This window comes from Triturus cristatus, chromosome 8 (assembly GCF_964204655.1).
Source record: "Triturus cristatus chromosome 8, aTriCri1.1, whole genome shotgun sequence".
Taxonomy (NCBI): domain Eukaryota; kingdom Metazoa; phylum Chordata; class Amphibia; order Caudata; family Salamandridae; genus Triturus; species Triturus cristatus.
This window is the reverse complement of record NC_140591.1, coordinates 737,094,923-737,118,010: the sequence shown is the minus strand read 5'-3', so window position 1 is coordinate 737,118,010 and position 23,088 is coordinate 737,094,923. Positions and strand designations below refer to the sequence as shown.

The window sequence follows — 23,088 nt, the reverse complement described above, 5'->3', positions numbered from 1 at the left end:
ATCATCAGCGCTCCAGAATGTAGTGTTTTCTTGGCAAGCATCACATATTGTGATGTGTTAGCTAAAAGTTCCATATCCTAGAGACTGATATATTCCTCTGTACTTGTACCTTGGGGATTCATCAAAACCTGGCATCATAAGCAGCTTTCTACTGCCACAGACTGGACAGCGAAACAATTTAAAATATCCCAGAAAAAGAAAATAAGCATGCTTAATCAGAGCTTTCTGGACAGGAAGGACATTTGAGCAAGTGAGGAATAAGCACTGCTTTTGTTAATTTGCATAGGCAGAATAGAGACTTCTGGGAAAAGGCCGAAATTACAGTCACAGAAAATGGCTGCATCTATAGAGAACGCTAAGAAGTGTTGGCAGCTTTTCCTCTGACCCTGGCCACTTTTACAAGCAATCCTATGATAGTCAGCAGGACCCACCCTAAAAAGGAAGGGGCATCCACTTGGACCCTTTCCACCTTTTCTAAATCTCGCCTGATTGAGCACTGATTGAGCAGATAAGCACATGTCATTCTCATTTCAGAAAGGTATTGGTTAGCTTGCTGCTAGCAGCTCAGTTATGTTATGATGTTAGAGGCTATGCAAGGAATGCTTTAGTCCAGCGATATGCAGTTTTTATTGCGCCTTGCATTCAGCAGGAAGATCTTTAGCTTGAATCTGTGGCCTAGGTATTCACCTTGGTATTTCTTTTGGCACAAAGTGAAGGAGTATTTAAGAGAAAATGCACAATGTGTTTCTTATGTTGTTATGAACAACTTGTTACTCTTTCTCATTAAGCTTCAGCCACTGAAGAAATATATAAATAAGGGCTGACTTCCTGTAAGACGTGTCCAAAGCTGGGACGGAATAAAAGGAGACACTTGTAAATGATAGTGCTATCGTTTGAGAAAGGGTAAGTTGAGACTGACTTTCATGCGTATTCACAGACCAAGCATCATAAAGATACCAGCATGATCTTCATTGCGGGCTTAGAGCCGGTATTAGCTTTTGAGAGGTAAGAGGATTTTGAGGGCTCGTTGGTCTAGGGGTATGATTCTCGCTTTGGGTGCGAGAGGTCCCGGGTTCAAATCCCGGACGAGCCCTTTTCTTGGTACTCTTTTCAAGTTGTTTTGAAGTTTGCGTTTCAAAACCAACATCAATTTTTTCTTTGCAGTAGTGGATAATTCTTTGCTAGAGTCTCATGCTTCAGCCCTGCCCAGTCTGAGCTAATACCAAACATCTGGTCTTGCATGGCATGTACGAGCGTTCAGCTAGGGATGTCGGGCAGGTTGCATGAAAGAAATCTAAAGCCAGAGGCCCATGGAATAGCCAGTTCGGAGCAGTTTCATTACAGAAAAATCAACTGTAGGTATCTGTTTCTGTAGTGTAGTGGTTATCACGTTCGCCTCACACGCGAAAGGTCCCCGGTTCGAAACCGGGCAGAAACAGTTGTTATATTGTGTTGGCTACAATGTTGATAGGTGCCGTTTTGCCATGGAATTGTCCAAGCCCTGAAGATTATTTCATGCAATCTCGTTCCAAGAAAGGGAATTCTCTCAAAACACTAAAGTAATCGGCGTGTGGATGTATCTGTTGGTTCTCAGACCTTGCTTTCAAAAGAGCCCTGTAATCGGTTCACTGCTCACCTAGAACAAGCATTAACATGGAGAATTGTTGGCACCAACAGGAATCTTATTTTAGTGGAGTGTTTCTGGCTTTGAGTGCAGAGGCCCTCGGCTCAATTCCAAGATGATCCTTCTCAAGGTGATGATACAAATGCATTGTCACCTTTACGTTTAATGTCAGAATCATTTATTTCCAGTTGGTGGTGTAAGAATGTTTGCAACAGTATGGCGATTTTTCCTAGCCATGCATGAATGAAAGCATATCACTCGCCTTTAGGTGTTTTTCTAATACATTGATATTTGCATCTTCCTTCTTAGCCTGCATGTTTGACTATCTTACAGGCTGCATGTAATAAGTATCACATCAGGGCCCTTCTTCTACTCAATTCACAACTGTTCTGTCACGACATAGATAAGAAAGCTGCATCTGCTTTTGTTGTGTAGTGGTAATCAGGTTTACCTGACGTGTGAAAGCCCCATGCTTTGAAAGTACACAGTAACAAAGAAACTGATGACTTTTATAAAAAGGTGTCATGTGTGTCTCTTACTTTGCACAAAAAGTGCCAGAGATGACTTCATTTGCAGTCACTTGAAAAGTAGGGATTCTCCAATAAATGGTAAATGGTTGAAACAAATCTGAAGAAATGCATGACATACCTGTGTGTGTGTGTGTACGCATGTATGTATATATAGGGAGAGAGAGAGCGTCAATATAAACAGACTTTATTTCAATCAAGCTGTCTTTTCTATCCTTCAGGAGCAGAATGTTCTGATCATCAGCGCTCCAGAATGTAGTGTTTTCTTGGCAAGCATCACATATTGTGATGTGTTAGCTAAAAGTTCCATATCCTAGAGACTGATATATTCCTCTGTACTTGTACCTTGGGGATTCATCAAAACCTGGCATCATAAGCAGCTTTCTACTGCCACAGACTGGACAGCGAAACAATTTAAAATATCCCAGAAAAAGAAAATAAGCATGCTTAATCAGAGCTTTCTGGACAGGAAGGACATTTGAGCAAGTGAGGAATAAGCACTGCTTTTGTTAATTTGCATAGGCAGAATAGAGACTTCTGGGAAAAGGCCGAAATTACAGTCACAGAAAATGGCTGCATCTATAGAGAACGCTAAGAAGTGTTGGCAGCTTTTCCTCTGACCATGGCCACTTTTACAAGCAATCCTATGATAGTCAGCAGGACCCACCCTAAAAAGGAAGGGGCATCCACTTGGACCCTTTCCACCTTTTCTAAATCTCGCCTGATCGAGCACTGATTGAGCAGATAAGCACATGTAATTCTCATTTCAGAAAGGTATTGGTTAGCTTGCTGCTAGCAGCTCAGTTATGTTATGATGTTAGAGGCTATGCAAGGAATGCTTTAGTCCAGCGATATGCAGTTTTTAATGCGCCTTGCATTCAGCAGGAAGATCTTTAGCTTGAATCTGTGGCCTAGGTATTCACCTTGGTATTTCTTTTGGCACAAAGTGAAGGAGTATTTAAGAGAAAATGCACAATGTGTTTCTTATGTTGTTATGAACAACTTGTTACTCTTTCTCATTAAGCTTCAGCCACTGAAGAAATATATAAATAAGGGCTGACTTCCTGTAAGACGTGTCCAAAGCTGGGACGGAATAAAAGGAGACACTTGTAAATGATAGTGCTATCGTTTGAGAAAGGGTAAGTTGAGACTGACTTTCATGCGTATTCACAGACCAAGCATCATAAAGATACCAGCATGATCTTCATTGCGGGCTTAGAGCCGGTATTAGCTTTTGAGAGGTAAGAGGATTTTGAGGGCTCGTTGGTCTAGGGGTATGATTCTCGCTTTGGGTGCGAGAGGTCCCGGGTTCAAATCCCGGACGAGCCCTTTTCTTGGTACTCTTTTCAAGTTGTTTTGAAGTTTGCGTTTCAAAACCAACATCAATTTTTTCTTTGCAGTAGTGGATAATTCTTTGCTAGAGTCTCATGCTTCAGCCCTGCCCAGTCTGAGCTAATACCAAACATCTGGTCTTGCATGGCATGTACGAGCGTTCAGCTAGGGATGTCGGGCAGGTTGCATGAAAGAAATCTAAAGCCAGAGGCCCATGGAATAGCCAGTTCGGAGCAGTTTCATTACAGAAAAATCAACTGTAGGTATCTGTTTCTGTAGTGTAGTGGTTATCACGTTCGCCTCACACGCGAAAGGTCCCCGGTTCGAAACCGGGCAGAAACAGTTGTTATATTGTGTTGGCTACAATGTTGATAGGTGCCGTTTTGCCATGGAATTGTCCAAGCCCTGAAGATTATTTCATGCAATCTCGTTCCAAGAAAGGGAATTCTCTCAAAACACTAAAGTAATCGGCGTGTGGATGTATCTGTTGGTTCTCAGACATTGCTTTCAAAAGAGCCCTGCAATCGGTTCACTGCTCACCTAGAACAAGCATTAACATGGAGAATTGTTGGCACCAACAGGAATCTTATTTTAGTGGAGTGTTTCTGGCTTTGAGTGCAGAGGCCCTCGGCTCAATTCCAAGATGATCCTTCTCAGGGTGATGATACAAATGCATTGTCACCTTTACGTTTAATGTCAGAATCATTTATTTCCAGTTGGTGGTGTAAGAATGTTTGCAACAGTATGGCGATTTTTCCTAGCCATGCATGAATGAAAGCATATCACTCGCCTTTAGGTGTTTTTCTAATACATTGATATTTGCATCTTCCTTCCTAGCCTGCATGTTTGACTATCTTACAGGCTGCATGTAATAAGTATCACATCAGGGCCCTTCTTCTACTCAATTCACAACTGTTCTATCACGACATAGATAAGAAAGCTGCATCTGCTTTTGTTGTGTAGTGGTAATCAGGTTTACCTGACGTGTGAAAGCCCCATGCTTTGAAAGTACACAGTAACAAAGAAACCGATGACTTTTATAAAAAGGTGTCATGTGTGTCTCTTACTTTGCACAAAAAGTGCCAGAGATGACTTCATTTGCAGTCACTTGAAAAGTAGGGATTCTCCAATAAATGGTAAATGGTTGAAACAAATCTGAAGAAATGCATGACATACCTGTGTGTGTGTGTGTATGCATGTATGTATATATAGGGAGAGAGAGAGCGTCAATATAAACAGACTTTATTTCAATCAAGCTGTCTTTTCTATCCTTCAGGAGCAGAATGTTCTGATCATCAGCGCTCCAGAATGTAGTGTTTTCTTGGCAAGCATCACATATTGTGATGTGTTAGCTAAAAGTTCCATATCCTAGAGACTGATATATTCCTCTGTACTTGTACCTTGGGGATTCATCAAAACCTGGCATCATAAGCAGCTTTCTACTGCCACAGACTGGACAGCGAAACAATTTAAAATATCCCAGAAAAAGAAAATAAGCATGCTTAATCAGAGCTTTCTGGACAGGAAGGACATTTGAGCAAGTGAGGAATAAGCACTGCTTTTGTTAATTTGCATAGGCAGAATAGAGACTTCTGGGAAAAGGCCGAAATTACAGTCACAGAAAATGGCTGCATCTATAGAGAACGCTAAGAAGTGTTGGCAGCTTTTCCTCTGACCCTGGCCACTTTTACAAGCAATCCTATGATAGTCAGCAGGACCCACCCTAAAAAGGAAGGGGCATCCACTTGGACCCTTTCCACCTTTTCTAAATCTCGCCTGATCGAGCCTGATTGAGCACTGATTGAGCAGATAAGCACATGTCATTCTCATTTCAGAAAGGTATTGGTTAGCTTGCTGCTAGCAGCTCAGTTATGTTATGATGTTAGAGGCTATGCAAGGAATGCTTTAGTCCAGCGATATGCAGTTTTTATTGCGCCTTGCCTTCACCAGGAAGATCTTTAGCTTGAATCTGTGGCCTAGGTATTCACCTTGGTATTTCTTTTGGCACAAAGTGAAGGAGTATTTGAGAGAAAATGCACAATGTGTTTCTTATGTTGTTATGAACAACTTGTTACTCTTTCTCATTAAGCTTCAGCCACTGCAGAAATATATAAATAAGGGCTGACTTCCTGTAAGACGTGTCCAAAGCTGGGACGGAATAAAAGGAGACACTTGTAAATGATAGTGCTATCGTTTGAGAAAGGGTAAGTTGAGACTGACTTTCATGCGTATTCACAGACCAAGCATCATAAAGATACCAGCATGATCTTCATTGCGGGCTTAGAGCCGGTATTAGCTTTTGAGAGGTAAGAGAATTTTGAGGGCTCGTTGGTCTAGGGGTATGATTCTCGCTTTGGGTGCGAGAGGTCCCGGGTTCAAATCCCGGACAAGCCCTTTTCTTGGTACTCTTTTCAAGTTGTTTTGAAGTTTGCGTTTCAAAACCAACATCAATTTTTTCTTTGCAGTAGTGGATAATTCTTTGCTAGAGTCTCATGCTTCAGCCCTGCCCAGTCTGAGCTAATACCAAACATCTGGTCTTGCATGGCATGTACGAGCGTTCAGCTAGGGATGTCGGGCAGGTTGCATGAAAGAAATCTAAAGCCAGAGGCCCATGGAATAGCCAGTTCGGAGCAGTTTCATTACAGAAAAATCAACTGTAGGTATCTGTTTCTGTAGTGTAGTGGTTATCAAGTTCGCCTCACACGCGAAAGGTCCCCGGTTCGAAACCGGGCAGAAACAGTTGTTATATTGTGTTGGCTACAATGTTGATAGGTGCCGTTTTGCCATGGAATTGTCCAAGCCCTGAAGATTATTTCATGCAATCTCGTTCCAAGAAAGGGAATTCTCTCAAAACACTAAAGTAATCGGCGTGTGGATGTATCTGTTGGTTCTCAGACCTTGCTTTCAAAAGAGCCCTGTAATCGGTTCACTGCTCACCTAGAACAAGCATTAACATGGAGAATTGTTGGCACCAACAGGAATCTTATTTTAGTGGAGTGTTTCTGGCTTTGAGTGCAGAGGCCCTCGGCTCAATTCCAAGATGATCCTTCTCAAGGTGATGATACAAATGCATTCTCACCTTTACGTTTAATGTCAGAATCATTTATTTCCAGTTGGTGGTGTAAGAATGTTTGCAACAGTATGGCGATTTTTCCTAGCCATGCATGAATGAAAGCATATCACTCGCCTTTAGGTGTTTTTCTAATACATTGATATTTGCATCTTCCTTCCTAGCCTGCATGTTTGACTATCTTACAGGCTGCATGTAATAAGTATCACATCAGGGCCCTTCTTCTACTCAATTCACAACTGTTCTATCACGACATAGATAAGAAAGCTGCATCTGCTTTTGTTGTGTAGTGGTAATCAGGTTTACCTGACGTGTGAAAGCCCCATGCTTTGAAAGTACACAGTAACAAAGAAACCGATGACTTTTATAATAAGGTGTCATGTGTGTCTCTTACTTTGCACAAAAAGTGCCAGAGATGACTTCATTTGCAGTCACTTGAAAAGTAGGGATTCTCCAATAAATGGTAAATGGTTGAAACAAATCTGAAGAAATGCATGACATACCTGTGTGTGTGTGTGTATGCATGTATGTATATATAGGGAGAGAGAGAGCGTCAATATAAACAGACTTTATTTCAATCAAGCTGTCTTTTCTATCCTTCAGGAGCAGAATGTTCTGATCATCAGCGCTCCAGAATGTAGTGTTTTCTTGGCAAGCATCACATATTGTGATGTGTTAGCTAAAAGTTCCATATCCTAGAGACTGATATATTCCTCTGTACTTGTACCTTGGGGATTCATCAAAACCTGGCATCATAAGCAGCTTTCTACTGCCACAGACTGGACAGCGAAACAATTTAAAATATCCCAGAAAAAGAAAATAAGCATGCTTAATCAGAGCTTTCTGGACAGGAAGGACATTTGAGCAAGTGAGGAATAAGCACTGCTTTTGTTAATTTGCATAGGCAGAATAGAGACTTCTGGGAAAAGGCCGAAATTACAGTCACAGAAAATGGCTGCATCTATAGAGAACGCTAAGAAGTGTTGGCAGCTTTTCCTCTGACCCTGGCCACTTTTACAAGCAATCCTATGATAGTCAGCAGGACCCACCCTAAAAAGGAAGGGGCATCCACTTGGACCCTTTCCACCTTTTCTAAATCTCGACTGATCGAGCCTGATTGAGCACTGATTGAGCAGATAAGCACATGTCATTCTCATTTCAGAAAGGTATTGGTTAGCTTGCTGCTAGCAGCTCAGTTATGTTATGATGTTAGAGGCTATGCAAGGAATGCTTTAGTCCAGCGATATGCAGTTTTTAATGCGCCTTGCATTCAGCAGGAAGATCTTTAGCTTGAATCTGTGGCCTAGGTATTCACCTTGGTATTTCTTTTGGCACAAAGTGAAGGAGTATTTAAGAGAAAATGCACAATGTGTTTCTTATGTTGTTATGAACAACTTGTTACTCTTTCTCATTAAGCTTCAGCCACTGAAGAAATATATAAATAAGGGCTGACTTCCTGTAAGACGTGTCCAAAGCTGGGACGGAATAAAAGGAGACACTTGTAAATGATAGTGCTATCGTTTGAGAAAGGGTAAGTTGAGACTGACTTTCATGCGTATTCACAGACCAAGCATCATAAAGATACCAGCATGATCTTCATTGCGGGCTTAGAGCCGGTATTAGCTTTTGAGAGGTAAGAGGATTTTGAGGGCTCGTTGGTCTAGGGGTATGATTCTCGCTTTGGGTGCGAGAGGTCCCGGGTTCAAATCCCGGACGAGCCCTTTTCTTGGTACTCTTTTCAAGTTGTTTTGAAGTTTGCGTTTCAAAACCAACATCAATTTTTTCTTTGCAGTAGTGGATAATTCTTTGCTAGAGTCTCATGCTTCAGCCCTGCCCAGTCTGAGCTAATACCAAACATCTGGTCTTGCATGGCATGTACGAGCGTTCAGCTAGGGATGTCGGGCAGGTTGCATGAAAGAAATCTAAAGCCAGAGGCCCATGGAATAGCCAGTTCGGAGCAGTTTCATTACAGAAAAATCAACTGTAGGTATCTGTTTCTGTAGTGTAGTGGTTATCACGTTCGCCTCACACGCGAAAGGTCCCCGGTTCGAAACCGGGCAGAAACAGTTGTTATATTGTGTTGGCTACAATGTTGATAGGTGCCGTTTTGCCATGGAATTGTCCAAGCCCTGAAGATTATTTCATGCAATCTCGTTCCAAGAAAGGGAATTCTCTCAAAACACTAAAGTAATCGGCGTGTGGATGTATCTGTTGGTTCTCAGACCTTGCTTTCAAAAGAGCCCTGCAATCGGTTCACTGCTCACCTAGAACAAGCATTAACATGGAGAATTGTTGGCACCAACAGGAATCTTATTTTAGTGGAGTGTTTCTGGCTTTGAGTGCAGAGGCCCTCGGCTCAATTCCAAGATGATCCTTCTCAAGGTGATGATACAAATGCATTGTCACCTTTACGTTTAATGTCAGAATCATTTATTTCCAGTTGGTGGTGTAAGAATGTTTGCAACAGTATGGCGATTTTTCCTAGCCATGCATGAATGAAAGCATATCACTCGCCTTTAGGTGTTTTTCTAATACATTGATATTTGCATCTTCCTTCTTAGCCTGCATGTTTGACTATCTTACAGGCTGCATGTAATAAGTATCACATCAGGGCCCTTCTTCTACTCAATTCACAACTGTTCTATCACGACATAGATAAGAAAGCTGCATCTGCTTTTGTTGTGTAGTGGTAATCAGGTTTACCTGACGTGTGAAAGCCCCATGCTTTGAAAGTACACAGTAACAAAGAAACTGATGACTTTTATAAAAAGGCGTCATGTGTGTCTCTTACTTTGCACAAAAAGTGCCAGAGATGACTTCATTTGCAGTCACTTGAAAAGTAGGGATTCTCCAATAAATGGTAAATGGTTGAAACAAATCTGAAGAACTGCATGACATACCTGTGTGTGTGTGTGTACGCATGTATGTATATATAGGGAGAGAGAGAGCGTCAATATAAACAGACTTTATTTCAATCAAGCTGTCTTTTCTATCCTTCAGGAGCAGAATGTTCTGATCATCAGCGCTCCAGAATGTAGTGTTTTCTTGGCAAGCATCAGATATTGTGATGTGTTAGCTAAAAGTTCCATATCCTAGAGACTGATATATTCCTCTGTACTTGTACCTTGGGGATTCATCAAAACCTGGCATCATAAGCAGCTTTCTACTGCCACAGACTGGACAGCGAAACAATTTAAAATATCCCAGAAAAAGAAAATAAGCATGCTTAATCAGAGCTTTCTGGACAGGAAGGACATTTGAGCAAGTGAGGAATAAGCACTGCTTTTGTTAATTTGCATAGGCAGAATAGAGACTTCTGGGAAAAGGCCGAAATTACAGTCACAGAAAATGGCTGCATCTATAGAGAACGCTAAGAAGTGTTGGCAGCTTTTCCTCTGACCATGGCCACTTTTACAAGCAATCCTATGATAGTCAGCAGGACCCACCCTAAAAAGGAAGGGGCATCCACTTGGACCCTTTCCACCTTTTCTAAATCTCGCCTGATCGAGCACTGATTGAGCAGATAAGCACATGTAATTCTCATTTCAGAAAGGTATTGGTTAGCTTGCTGCTAGCAGCTCAGTTATGTTATGATGTTAGAGGCTATGCAAGGAATGCTTTAGTCCAGCGATATGCAGTTTTTATTGCGCCTTGCATTCAGCAGGAAGATCTTTAGCTTGAATCTGTGGCCTAGGTATTCACCTTGGTATTTCTTTTGGCACAAAGTGAAGGAGTATTTAAGAGAAAATGCACAATGTGTTTCTTATGTTGTTATGAACAACTTGTTACTCTTTCTCATTAAGCTTCAGCCACTGAAGAAATATATAAATAAGGGCTGACTTCCTGTAAGACGTGTCCAAAGCTGGGACGGAATAAAAGGAGACACTTGTAAATGATAGTGCTATCGTTTGAGAAAGGGTAAGTTGAGACTGACTTTCATGCGTATTCACAGACCAAGCATCATAAAGATACCAGCATGATCTTCATTGCGGGCTTAGAGCCGGTATTAGCTTTTGAGAGGTAAGAGGATTTTGAGGGCTCGTTGGTCTAGGGGTATGATTCTCGCTTTGGGTGCGAGAGGTCCCGGGTTCAAATCCCGGACGAGCCCTTTTCTTGGTACTCTTTTCAAGTTGTTTTGAAGTTTGCGTTTCAAAACCAACATCAATTTTTTCTTTGCAGTAGTGGATAATTCTTTGCTAGAGTCTCATGCTTCAGCCCTGCCCAGTCTGAGCTAATACCAAACATCTGGTCTTGCATGGCATGTACGAGCGTTCAGCTAGGGATGTCGGGCAGGTTGCATGAAAGAAATCTAAAGCCAGAGGCCCATGGAATAGCCAGTTCGGAGCAGTTTCATTACAGAAAAATCAACTGTAGGTATCTGTTTCTGTAGTGTAGTGGTTATCACGTTTGCCTCACACGCGAAAGGTCCCCGGTTCGAAACCGGGCAGAAACAGTTGTTATATTGTGTTGGCTACAATGTTGATAGGTGCCGTTTTGCCATGGAATTGTCCAAGCCCTGAAGATTATTTCATGCAATCTCGTTCCAAGAAAGGGAATTCTCTCAAAACACTAAAGTAATCGGCGTGTGGATGTATCTGTTGGTTCTCAGACCTTGCTTTCAAAAGAGCCCTGTAATCGGTTCACTGCTCACCTAGAACAAGCATTAACATGGAGAATTGTTGGCACCAACAGGAATCTTATTTTAGTGGAGTGTTTCTGGCTTTGAGTGCAGAGGCCCTCGGCTCAATTCCAAGATGATCCTTCTCAAGGTGATGATACAAATGCATTGTCACCTTTACGTTTAATGTCAGAATCATTTATTTCCAGTTGGTGGTGTAAGAATGTTTGCAACAGTATGGCGATTTTTCCTAGCCATGCATGAATGAAAGCATATCACTCGCCTTTAGGTGTTTTTCTAATACATTGATATTTGCATCTTCCTTCTTAGCCTGCATGTTTGACTATCTTACAGGCTGCATGTAATAAGTATCACATCAGGGCCCTTCTTCTACTCAATTCACAACTGTTCTGTCACGACATAGATAAGAAAGCTGCATCTGCTTTTGTTGTGTAGTGGTAATCAGGTTTACCTGACGTGTGAAAGCCCCATGCTTTGAAAGTACACAGTAACAAAGAAACTGATGACTTTTATAAAAAGGTGTCATGTGTGTCTCTTACTTTGCACAAAAAGTGCCAGAGATGACTTCATTTGCAGTCACTTGAAAAGTAGGGATTCTCCAATAAATGGTAAATGGTTGAAACAAATCTGAAGAAATGCATGACATACCTGTGTGTGTGTGTGTACGCATGTATGTATATATAGGGAGAGAGAGAGCGTCAATATAAACAGACTTTATTTCAATCAAGCTGTCTTTTCTATCCTTCAGGAGCAGAATGTTCTGATCATCAGCGCTCCAGAATGTAGTGTTTTCTTGGCAAGCATCACATATTGTGATGTGTTAGCTAAAAGTTCCATATCCTAGAGACTGATATATTCCTCTGTACTTGTACCTTGGGGATTCATCAAAACCTGGCATCATAAGCAGCTTTCTACTGCCACAGACTGGACAGCGAAACAATTTAAAATATCCCAGAAAAAGAAAATAAGCATGCTTAATCAGAGCTTTCTGGACAGGAAGGACATTTGAGCAAGTGAGGAATAAGCACTGCTTTTGTTAATTTGCATAGGCAGAATAGAGACTTCTGGGAAAAGGCCGAAATTACAGTCACAGAAAATGGCTGCATCTATAGAGAACGCTAAGAAGTGTTGGCAGCTTTTCCTCTGACCATGGCCACTTTTACAAGCAATCCTATGATAGTCAGCAGGACCCACCCTAAAAAGGAAGGGGCATCCACTTGGACCCTTTCCACCTTTTCTAAATCTCGCCTGATCGAGCACTGATTGAGCAGATAAGCACATGTAATTCTCATTTCAGAAAGGTATTGGTTAGCTTGCTGCTAGCAGCTCAGTTATGTTATGATGTTAGAGGCTATGCAAGGAATGCTTTAGTCCAGCGATATGCAGTTTTTAATGCGCCTTGCATTCAGCAGGAAGATCTTTAGCTTGAATCTGTGGCCTAGGTATTCACCTTGGTATTTCTTTTGGCACAAAGTGAAGGAGTATTTAAGAGAAAATGCACAATGTGTTTCTTATGTTGTTATGAACAACTTGTTACTCTTTCTCATTAAGCTTCAGCCACTGAAGAAATATATAAATAAGGGCTGACTTCCTGTAAGACGTGTCCAAAGCTGGGACGGAATAAAAGGAGACACTTGTAAATGATAGTGCTATCGTTTGAGAAAGGGTAAGTTGAGACTGACTTTCATGCGTATTCACAGACCAAGCATCATAAAGATACCAGCATGATCTTCATTGCGGGCTTAGAGCCGGTATTAGCTTTTGAGAGGTAAGAGGATTTTGAGGGCTCGTTGGTCTAGGGGTATGATTCTCGCTTTGGGTGCGAGAGGTCCCGGGTTCAAATCCCGGACGAGCCCTTTTCTTGGTACTCTTTTCAAGTTGTTTTGAAGTTTGCGTTTCAAAACCAACATCAATTTTTTCTTTGCAGTAGTGGATAATTCTTTGCTAGAGTCTCATGCTTCAGCCCTGCCCAGTCTGAGCTAATACCAAACATCTGGTCTTGCATGGCATGTACGAGCGTTCAGCTAGGGATGTCGGGCAGGTTGCATGAAAGAAATCTAAAGCCAGAGGCCCATGGAATAGCCAGTTCGGAGCAGTTTCATTACAGAAAAATCAACTGTAGGTATCTGTTTCTGTAGTGTAGTGGTTATCACGTTCGCCTCACACGCGAAAGGTCCCCGGTTCGAAACCGGGCAGAAACAGTTGTTATATTGTGTTGGCTACAATGTTGATAGGTGCCGTTTTGCCATGGAATTGTCCAAGCCCTGAAGATTATTTCATGCAATCTCGTTCCAAGAAAGGGAATTCTCTCAAAACACTAAAGTAATCGGCGTGTGGATGTATCTGTTGGTTCTCAGACCTTGCTTTCAAAAGAGCCCTGCAATCGGTTCACTGCTCACCTAGAACAAGCATTAACATGGAGAATTGTTGGCACCAACAGGAATCTTATTTTAGTGGAGTGTTTCTGGCTTTGAGTGCAGAGGCCCTCGGCTCAATTCCAAGATGATCCTTCTCAGGGTGATGATACAAATGCATTGTCACCTTTACGTTTAATGTCAGAATCATTTATTTCCAGTTGGTGGTGTAAGAATGTTTGCAACAGTATGGCGATTTTTCCTAGCCATGCATGAATGAAAGCATATCACTCGCCTTTAGGTGTTTTTCTAATACATTGATATTTGCATCTTCCTTCCTAGCCTGCATGTTTGACTATCTTACAGGCTGCATGTAATAAGTATCACATCAGGGCCCTTCTTCTACTCAATTCACAACTGTTCTATCACGACATAGATAAGAAAGCTGCATCTGCTTTTGTTGTGTAGTGGTAATCAGGTTTACCTGACGTGTGAAAGCCCCATGCTTTGAAAGTACACAGTAACAAAGAAACCGATGACTTTTATAAAAAGGTGTCATGTGTGTCTCTTACTTTGCACAAAAAGTGCCAGAGATGACTTCATTTGCAGTCACTTGAAAAGTAGGGATTCTCCAATAAATGGTAAATGGTTGAAACAAATCTGAAGAAATGCATGACATACCTGTGTGTGTGTGTGTATGCATGTATGTATATATAGGGAGAGAGAGAGCGTCAATATAAACAGACTTTATTTCAATCAAGCTGTCTTTTCTATCCTTCAGGAGCAGAATGTTCTGATCATCAGCGCTCCAGAATGTAGTGTTTTCTTGGCAAGCATCACATATTGTGATGTGTTAGCTAAAAGTTCCATATCCTAGAGACTGATATATTCCTCTGTACTTGTACCTTGGGGATTCATCAAAACCTGGCATCATAAGCAGCTTTCTACTGCCACAGACTGGACAGCGAAACAATTTAAAATATCCCAGAAAAAGAAAATAAGCATGCTTAATCAGAGCTTTCTGGACAGGAAGGACATTTGAGCAAGTGAGGAATAAGCACTGCTTTTGTTAATTTGCATAGGCAGAATAGAGACTTCTGGGAAAAGGCCGAAATTACAGTCACAGAAAATGGCTGCATCTATAGAGAACGCTAAGAAGTGTTGGCAGCTTTTCCTCTGACCCTGGCCACTTTTACAAGCAATCCTATGATAGTCAGCAGGACCCACCCTAAAAAGGAAGGGGCATCCACTTGGACCCTTTCCACCTTTTCTAAATCTCGCCTGATTGAGCACTGATTGAGCAGATAAGCACATGTCATTCTCATTTCAGAAAGGTATTGGTTAGCTTGCTGCTAGCAGCTCAGTTATGTTATGATGTTAGAGGCTATGCAAGGAATGCTTTAGTCCAGCGATATGCAGTTTTTATTGCGCCTTGCATTCAGCAGGAAGATCTTTAGCTTGAATCTGTGGCCTAGGTATTCACCTTGGTATTTCTTTTGGCACAAAGTGAAGGAGTATTTAAGAGAAAATGCACAATGTGTTTCTTATGTTGTTATGAACAACTTGTTACTCTTTCTCATTAAGCTTCAGCCACTGAAGAAATATATAAATAAGGGCTGACTTCCTGTAAGACGTGTCCAAAGCTGGGACGGAATAAAAGGAGACACTTGTAAATGATAGTGCTATCGTTTGAGAAAGGGTAAGTTGAGACTGACTTTCATGCGTATTCACAGACCAAGCATCATAAAGATACCAGCATGATCTTCATTGCGGGCTTAGAGCCGGTATTAGCTTTTGAGAGGTAAGAGGATTTTGAGGGCTCGTTGGTCTAGGGGTATGATTCTCGCTTTGGGTGCGAGAGGTCCCGGGTTCAAATCCCGGACGAGCCCTTTTCTTGGTACTCTTTTCAAGTTGTTTTGAAGTTTGCGTTTCAAAACCAACATCAATTTTTTCTTTGCAGTAGTGGATAATTCTTTGCTAGAGTCTCATGCTTCAGCCCTGCCCAGTCTGAGCTAATACCAAACATCTGGTCTTGCATGGCATGTACGAGCGTTCAGCTAGGGATGTCGGGCAGGTTGCATGAAAGAAATCTAAAGCCAGAGGCCCATGGAATAGCCAGTTCGGAGCAGTTTCATTACAGAAAAATCAACTGTAGGTATCTGTTTCTGTAGTGTAGTGGTTATCACGTTCGCCTCACACGCGAAAGGTCCCCGGTTCGAAACCGGGCAGAAACAGTTGTTATATTGTGTTGGCTACAATGTTGATAGGTGCCGTTTTGCCATGGAATTGTCCAAGCCCTGAAGATTATTTCATGCAATCTCGTTCCAAGAAAGGGAATTCTCTCAAAACACTAAAGTAATCGGCGTGTGGATGTATCTGTTGGTTCTCAGACCTTGCTTTCAAAAGAGCCCTGTAATCGGTTCACTGCTCACCTAGAACAAGCATTAACATGGAGAATTGTTGGCACCAACAGGAATCTTATTTTAGTGGAGTGTTTCTGGCTTTGAGTGCAGAGGCCCTCGGCTCAATTCCAAGATGATCCTTCTCAAGGTGATGATACAAATGCATTGTCACCTTTACGTTTAATGTCAGAATCATTTATTTCCAGTTGGTGGTGTAAGAATGTTTGCAACAGTATGGCGATTTTTCCTAGCCATGCATGAATGAAAGCATATCACTCGCCTTTAGGTGTTTTTCTAATACATTGATATTTGCATCTTCCTTCTTAGCCTGCATGTTTGACTATCTTACAGGCTGCATGTAATAAGTATCACATCAGGGCCCTTCTTCTACTCAATTCACAACTGTTCTGTCACGACATAGATAAGAAAGCTGCATCTGCTTTTGTTGTGTAGTGGTAATCAGGTTTACCTGACGTGTGAAAGCCCCATGCTTTGAAAGTACACAGTAACAAAGAAACTGATGACTTTTATAAAAAGGTGTCATGTGTGTCTCTTACTTTGCACAAAAAGTGCCAGAGATGACTTCATTTGCAGTCACTTGAAAAGTAGGGATTCTCCAATAAATGGTAAATGGTTGAAACAAATCTGAAGAAATGCATGACATACCTGTGTGTGTGTGTGTACGCATGTATGTATATATAGGGAGAGAGAGAGCGTCAATATAAACAGACTTTATTTCAATCAAGCTGTCTTTTCTATCCTTCAGGAGCAGAATGTTCTGATCATCAGCGCTCCAGAATGTAGTGTTTTCTTGGCAAGCATCACATATTGTGATGTGTTAGCTAAAAGTTCCATATCCTAGAGACTGATATATTCCTCTGTACTTGTACCTTGGGGATTCATCAAAACCTGGCATCATAAGCAGCTTTCTACTGCCACAGACTGGACAGCGAAACAATTTAAAATATCCCAGAAAAAGAAAATAAGCATGCTTAATCAGAGCTTTCTGGACAGGAAGGACATTTGAGCAAGTGAGGAATAAGCACTGCTTTTGTTAATTTGCATAGGCAGAATAGAGACTTCTGGGAAAAGGCCGAAATTACAGTCACAGAAAATGGCTGCATCTATAGAGAACGCTAAGAAGTGTTGGCAGCTTTTCCTCTGACCATGGCCACTTTTACAAGCAATCCTATGATAGTCAGCAGGACCCACCCTAAAAAGGAAGGGGCATCCACTTGGACCCTTTCCACCTTTTCTAAATCTCGCCTGATCGAGCACTGATTGAGCAGATAAGCACATGTAATTCTCATTTCAGAAAGGTATTGGTTAGCTTGCTGCTAGCAGCTCAGTTATGTTATGATGTTAGAGGCTATGCAAGGAATGCTTTAGTCCAGCGATATGCAGTTTTTAATGCGCCTTGCATTCAGCAGGAAGATCTTTAGCTTGAATCTGTGGCCTAGGTATTCACCTTGGTATTTCTTTTGGCACAAAGTGAAGGAGTATTTAAGAGAAAATGCACAATGTGTTTCTTATGTTGTTATGAACAACTTGTTACTCTTTCTCATTAAGCTTCAGCCACTGAAGAAATATATAAATAAGGGCTGACTTCCTGTAAGACGTGTCCAAAGCTGGGACGGAATAAAAGGAGACACTTGTAAATGATAGTGCTATCGTTTGAGAAAGGGTAAGTTGAGACTGACTTTCATGCGTATTCACAGACCAAGCATCATAAAGATACCAGCATGATCTTCATTGCGGGCTTAGAGCCGGTATTAGCTTTTGAGAGGTAAGAGGATTTTGAGGGCTCGTTGGTCTAGGGGTATGATTCTCGCTTTGGGTGCGAGAGGTCCCGGGTTCAAATCCCGGACGAGCCCTTTTCTTGGTACTCTTTTCAAGTTGTTTTGAAGTTTGCGTTTCAAAACCAACATCAATTTTTTCTTTGCAGTAGTGGATAATTCTTTGCTAGAGTCTCATGCTTCAGCCCTGCCCAGTCTGAGCTAATACCAAACATCTGGTCTTGCATGGCATGTACGAGCGTTCAGCTAGGGATGTCGGGCAGGTTGCATGAAAGAAATCTAAAGCCAGAGGCCCATGGAATAGCCAGTTCGGAGCAGTTTCATTACAGAAAAATCAACTGTAGGTATCTGTTTCTGTAGTGTAGTGGTTATCACGTTCGCCTCACACGCGAAAGGTCCCCGGTTCGAAACCGGGCAGAAACAGTTGTTATATTGTGTTGGCTACAATGTTGATAGGTGCCGTTTTGCCATGGAATTGTCCAAGCCCTGAAGATTATTTCATGCAATCTCGTTCCAAGAAAGGGAATTCTCTCAAAACACTAAAGTAATCGGCGTGTGGATGTATCTGTTGGTTCTCAGACATTGCTTTCAAAAGAGCCCTGCAATCGGTTCACTGCTCACCTAGAACAAGCATTAACATGGAGAATTGTTGGCACCAACAGGAATCTTATTTTAGTGGAGTGTTTCTGGCTTTGAGTGCAGAGGCCCTCGGCTCAATTCCAAGATGATCCTTCTCAGGGTGATGATACAAATGCATTGTCACCTTTACGTTTAATGTCAGAATCATTTATTTCCAGTTGGTGGTGTAAGAATGTTTGCAACAGTATGGCGATTTTTCCTAGCCATGCATGAATGAAAGCATATCACTCGCCTTTAGGTGTTTTTCTAATACATTGATATTTGCATCTTCCTTCCTAGCCTGCATGTTTGACTATCTTACAGGCTGCATGTAATAAGTATCACATCAGGGCCCTTCTTCTACTCAATTCACAACTGTTCTATCACGACATAAATAAGAAAGCTGCATCTGCTTTTGTTGTGTAGTGGTAATCAGGTTTACCTGACGTGTGAAAGCCCCATGCTTTGAAAGTACACAGTAACAAAGAAACCGATGACTTTTATAAAAAGGTGTCATGTGTGTCTCTTACTTTGCACAAAAAGTGCCAGAGATGACTTCATTTGCAGTCACTTGAAAAGTAGGGATTCTCCAATAAATGGTAAATGGTTGAAACAAATCTGAAGAAATGCATGACATACCTGTGTGTGTGTGTGTATGCATGTATGTATATATAGGGAGAGAGAGAGCGTCAATATAAACAGACTTTATTTCAATCAAGCTGTCTTTTCTATCCTTCAGGAGCAGAATGTTCTGATCATCAGCGCTCCAGAATGTAGTGTTTTCTTGGCAAGCATCACATATTGTGATGTGTTAGCTAAAAGTTCCATATCCTAGAGACTGATATATTCCTCTGTACTTGTACCTTGGGGATTCATCAAAACCTGGCATCATAAGCAGCTTTCTACTGCCACAGACTGGACAGCGAAACAATTTAAAATATCCCAGAAAAAGAAAATAAGCATGCTTAATCAGAGCTTTCTGGACAGGAAGGACATTTGAGCAAGTGAGGAATAAGCACTGCTTTTGTTAATTTGCATAGGCAGAATAGAGACTTCTGGGAAAAGGCCGAAATTACAGTCACAGAAAATGGCTGCATCTATAGAGAACGCTAAGAAGTGTTGGCAGCTTTTCCTCTGACCCTGGCCACTTTTACAAGCAATCCTATGATAGTCAGCAGGACCCACCCTAAAAAGGAAGGGGCATCCACTTGGACCCTTTCCACCTTTTCTAAATCTCGCCTGATCGAGCCTGATTGAGCACTGATTGAGCAGATAAGCACATGTCATTCTCATTTCAGAAAGGTATTGGTTAGCTTGCTGCTAGCAGCTCAGTTATGTTATGATGTTAGAGGCTATGCAAGGAATGCTTTAGTCCAGCGATATGCAGTTTTTATTGCGCCTTGCCTTCACCAGGAAGATCTTTAGCTTGAATCTGTGGCCTAGGTATTCACCTTGGTATTTCTTTTGGCACAAAGTGAAGGAGTATTTGAGAGAAAATGCACAATGTGTTTCTTATGTTGTTATGAACAACTTGTTACTCTTTCTCATTAAGCTTCAGCCACTGCAGAAATATATAAATAAGGGCTGACTTCCTGTAAGACGTGTCCAAAGCTGGGACGGAATAAAAGGAGACACTTGTAAATGATAGTGCTATCGTTTGAGAAAGGGTAAGTTGAGACTGACTTTCATGCGTATTCACAGACCAAGCATCATAAAGATACCAGCATGATCTTCATTGCGGGCTTAGAGCCGGTATTAGCTTTTGAGAGGTAAGAGAATTTTGAGGGCTCGTTGGTCTAGGGGTATGATTCTCGCTTTGGGTGCGAGAGGTCCCGGGTTCAAATCCCGGACAAGCCCTTTTCTTGGTACTCTTTTCAAGTTGTTTTGAAGTTTGCGTTTCAAAACCAACATCAATTTTTTCTTTGCAGTAGTGGATAATTCTTTGCTAGAGTCTCATGCTTCAGCCCTGCCCAGTCTGAGCTAATACCAAACATCTGGTCTTGCATGGCATGTACGAGCGTTCAGCTAGGGATGTCGGGCAGGTTGCATGAAAGAAATCTAAAGCCAGAGGCCCATGGAATAGCCAGTTCGGAGCAGTTTCATTACAGAAAAATCAACTGTAGGTATCTGTTTCTGTAGTGTAGTGGTTATCAAGTTCGCCTCACACGCGAAAGGTCCCCGGTTCGAAACCGGGCAGAAACAGTTGTTATATTGTGTTGGCTACAATGTTGATAGGTGCCGTTTTGCCATGGAATTGTCCAAGCCCTGAAGATTATTTCATGCAATCTCGTTCCAAGAAAGGGAATTCTCTCAAAACACTAAAGTAATCGGCGTGTGGATGTATCTGTTGGTTCTCAGACCTTGCTTTCAAAAGAGCCCTGTAATCGGTTCACTGCTCACCTAGAACAAGCATTAACATGGAGAATTGTTGGCACCAACAGGAATCTTATTTTAGTGGAGTGTTTCTGGCTTTGAGTGCAGAGGCCCTCGGCTCAATTCCAAGATGATCCTTCTCAAGGTGATGATACAAATGCATTCTCACCTTTACGTTTAATGTCAGAATCATTTATTTCCAGTTGGTGGTGTAAGAATGTTTGCAACAGTATGGCGATTTTTCCTAGCCATGCATGAATGAAAGCATATCACTCGCCTTTAGGTGTTTTTCTAATACATTGATATTTGCATCTTCCTTCCTAGCCTGCATGTTTGACTATCTTACAGGCTGCATGTAATAAGTATCACATCAGGGCCCTTCTTCTACTCAATTCACAACTGTTCTATCACGACATAGATAAGAAAGCTGCATCTGCTTTTGTTGTGTAGTGGTAATCAGGTTTACCTGACGTGTGAAAGCCCCATGCTTTGAAAGTACACAGTAACAAAGAAACCGATGACTTTTATAATAAGGTGTCATGTGTGTCTCTTACTTTGCACAAAAAGTGCCAGAGATGACTTCATTTGCAGTCACTTGAAAAGTAGGGATTCTCCAATAAATGGTAAATGGTTGAAACAAATCTGAAGAAATGCATGACATACCTGTGTGTGTGTGTGTATGCATGTATGTATATATAGGGAGAGAGAGAGCGTCAATATAAACAGACTTTATTTCAATCAAGCTGTCTTTTCTATCCTTCAGGAGCAGAATGTTCTGATCATCAGCGCTCCAGAATGTAGTGTTTTCTTGGCAAGCATCACATATTGTGATGTGTTAGCTAAAAGTTCCATATCCTAGAGACTGATATATTCCTCTGTACTTGTACCTTGGGGATTCATCAAAACCTGGCATCATAAGCAGCTTTCTACTGCCACAGACTGGACAGCGAAACAATTTAAAATATCCCAGAAAAAGAAAATAAGCATGCTTAATCAGAGCTTTCTGGACAGGAAGGACATTTGAGCAAGTGAGGAATAAGCACTGCTTTTGTTAATTTGCATAGGCAGAATAGAGACTTCTGGGAAAAGGCCGAAATTACAGTCACAGAAAATGGCTGCATCTATAGAGAACGCTAAGAAGTGTTGGCAGCTTTTCCTCTGACCCTGGCCACTTTTACAAGCAATCCTATGATAGTCAGCAGGACCCACCCTAAAAAGGAAGGGGCATCCACTTGGACCCTTTCCACCTTTTCTAAATCTCGACTGATCGAGCCTGATTGAGCACTGATTGAGCAGATAAGCACATGTCATTCTCATTTCAGAAAGGTATTGGTTAGCTTGCTGCTAGCAGCTCAGTTATGTTATGATGTTAGAGGCTATGCAAGGAATGCTTTAGTCCAGCGATATGCAGTTTTTATTGCGCCTTGCATTCAGCAGGAAGATCTTTAGCTTGAATCTGTGGCCTAGGTATTCACCTTGGTATTTCTTTTGGCACAAAGTGAAGGAGTATTTAAGAGAAAATGCACAATGTGTTTCTTATGTTGTTATGAACAACTTGTTACTCTTTCTCATTAAGCTTCAGCCACTGAAGAAATATATAAATAAGGGCTGACTTCCTGTAAGACGTGTCCAAAGCTGGGACGGAATAAAAGGAGACACTTGTAAATGATAGTGCTATCGTTTGAGAAAGGGTAAGTTGAGACTGACTTTCATGCGTATTCACAGACCAAGCATCATAAAGATACCAGCATGATCTTCATTGCGGGCTTAGAGCCGGTATTAGCTTTTGAGAGGTAAGAGGATTTTGAGGGCTCGTTGGTCTAGGGGTATGATTCTCGCTTTGGGTGCGAGAGGTCCCGGGTTCAAATCCCGGACGAGCCCTTTTCTTGGTACTCTTTTCAAGTTGTTTTGAAGTTTGCGTTTCAAAACCAACATCAATTTTTTCTTTGCAGTAGTGGATAATTCTTTGCTAGAGTCTCATGCTTCAGCCCTGCCCAGTCTGAGCTAATACCAAACATCTGGTCTTGCATGGCATGTACGAGCGTTCAGCTAGGGATGTCGGGCAGGTTGCATGAAAGAAATCTAAAGCCAGAGGCCCATGGAATAGCCAGTTCGGAGCAGTTTCATTACAGAAAAATCAACTGTAGGTATCTGTTTCTGTAGTGTAGTGGTTATCACGTTTGCCTCACACGCGAAAGGTCCCCGGTTCGAAACCGGGCAGAAACAGTTGTTATATTGTGTTGGCTACAATGTTGATAGGTGCCGTTTTGCCATGGAATTGTCCAAGCCCTGAAGATTATTTCATGCAATCTCGTTCCAAGAAAGGGAATTCTCTCAAAACACTAAAGTAATC

General features: G+C 41.7%; 16 non-coding genes across 16 annotated transcripts; all 16 read left to right on the top strand.

Annotated features, from left to right (window-relative positions):
* The first annotated feature begins 1,021 nt into the window (after positions 1-1,021).
* Positions 1,022-1,093, top strand: TRNAP-UGG (transfer RNA proline (anticodon UGG)). Its single transcript has one exon. It is a non-coding gene; the product is annotated as a tRNA-Pro (tRNA).
* Positions 1,094-1,365: 272 nt separating this feature from the next.
* Positions 1,366-1,438, top strand: TRNAV-CAC (transfer RNA valine (anticodon CAC)). The gene has a single exon. It is a non-coding gene; the product is annotated as a tRNA-Val (tRNA).
* A 1,970-nt stretch (positions 1,439-3,408) lies between these two features.
* TRNAP-UGG (transfer RNA proline (anticodon UGG)) lies at positions 3,409-3,480 on the top strand. The gene has a single exon. It is a non-coding gene; the product is annotated as a tRNA-Pro (tRNA).
* A 272-nt stretch (positions 3,481-3,752) lies between these two features.
* On the top strand, positions 3,753-3,825 carry TRNAV-CAC (transfer RNA valine (anticodon CAC)). Its single transcript has one exon. It is a non-coding gene; the product is annotated as a tRNA-Val (tRNA).
* Positions 3,826-8,202: 4,377 nt separating this feature from the next.
* On the top strand, positions 8,203-8,274 carry TRNAP-UGG (transfer RNA proline (anticodon UGG)). Its single transcript has one exon. It is a non-coding gene; the product is annotated as a tRNA-Pro (tRNA).
* Positions 8,275-8,546: 272 nt separating this feature from the next.
* Positions 8,547-8,619, top strand: TRNAV-CAC (transfer RNA valine (anticodon CAC)). Its single transcript has one exon. It is a non-coding gene; the product is annotated as a tRNA-Val (tRNA).
* A 1,970-nt stretch (positions 8,620-10,589) lies between these two features.
* On the top strand, positions 10,590-10,661 carry TRNAP-UGG (transfer RNA proline (anticodon UGG)). Its single transcript has one exon. It is a non-coding gene; the product is annotated as a tRNA-Pro (tRNA).
* Positions 10,662-10,933: 272 nt separating this feature from the next.
* On the top strand, positions 10,934-11,006 carry TRNAV-CAC (transfer RNA valine (anticodon CAC)). The gene has a single exon. It is a non-coding gene; the product is annotated as a tRNA-Val (tRNA).
* A 1,970-nt stretch (positions 11,007-12,976) lies between these two features.
* On the top strand, positions 12,977-13,048 carry TRNAP-UGG (transfer RNA proline (anticodon UGG)). The gene has a single exon. It is a non-coding gene; the product is annotated as a tRNA-Pro (tRNA).
* A 272-nt stretch (positions 13,049-13,320) lies between these two features.
* TRNAV-CAC (transfer RNA valine (anticodon CAC)) lies at positions 13,321-13,393 on the top strand. The gene has a single exon. It is a non-coding gene; the product is annotated as a tRNA-Val (tRNA).
* Positions 13,394-15,363: 1,970 nt separating this feature from the next.
* TRNAP-UGG (transfer RNA proline (anticodon UGG)) lies at positions 15,364-15,435 on the top strand. Its single transcript has one exon. It is a non-coding gene; the product is annotated as a tRNA-Pro (tRNA).
* A 272-nt stretch (positions 15,436-15,707) lies between these two features.
* On the top strand, positions 15,708-15,780 carry TRNAV-CAC (transfer RNA valine (anticodon CAC)). Its single transcript has one exon. It is a non-coding gene; the product is annotated as a tRNA-Val (tRNA).
* A 1,970-nt stretch (positions 15,781-17,750) lies between these two features.
* On the top strand, positions 17,751-17,822 carry TRNAP-UGG (transfer RNA proline (anticodon UGG)). Its single transcript has one exon. It is a non-coding gene; the product is annotated as a tRNA-Pro (tRNA).
* Positions 17,823-18,094: 272 nt separating this feature from the next.
* On the top strand, positions 18,095-18,167 carry TRNAV-CAC (transfer RNA valine (anticodon CAC)). Its single transcript has one exon. It is a non-coding gene; the product is annotated as a tRNA-Val (tRNA).
* A 4,377-nt stretch (positions 18,168-22,544) lies between these two features.
* TRNAP-UGG (transfer RNA proline (anticodon UGG)) lies at positions 22,545-22,616 on the top strand. Its single transcript has one exon. It is a non-coding gene; the product is annotated as a tRNA-Pro (tRNA).
* A 272-nt stretch (positions 22,617-22,888) lies between these two features.
* Positions 22,889-22,961, top strand: TRNAV-CAC (transfer RNA valine (anticodon CAC)). Its single transcript has one exon. It is a non-coding gene; the product is annotated as a tRNA-Val (tRNA).
* The last annotated feature ends 127 nt before the right edge of the window (positions 22,962-23,088 follow it).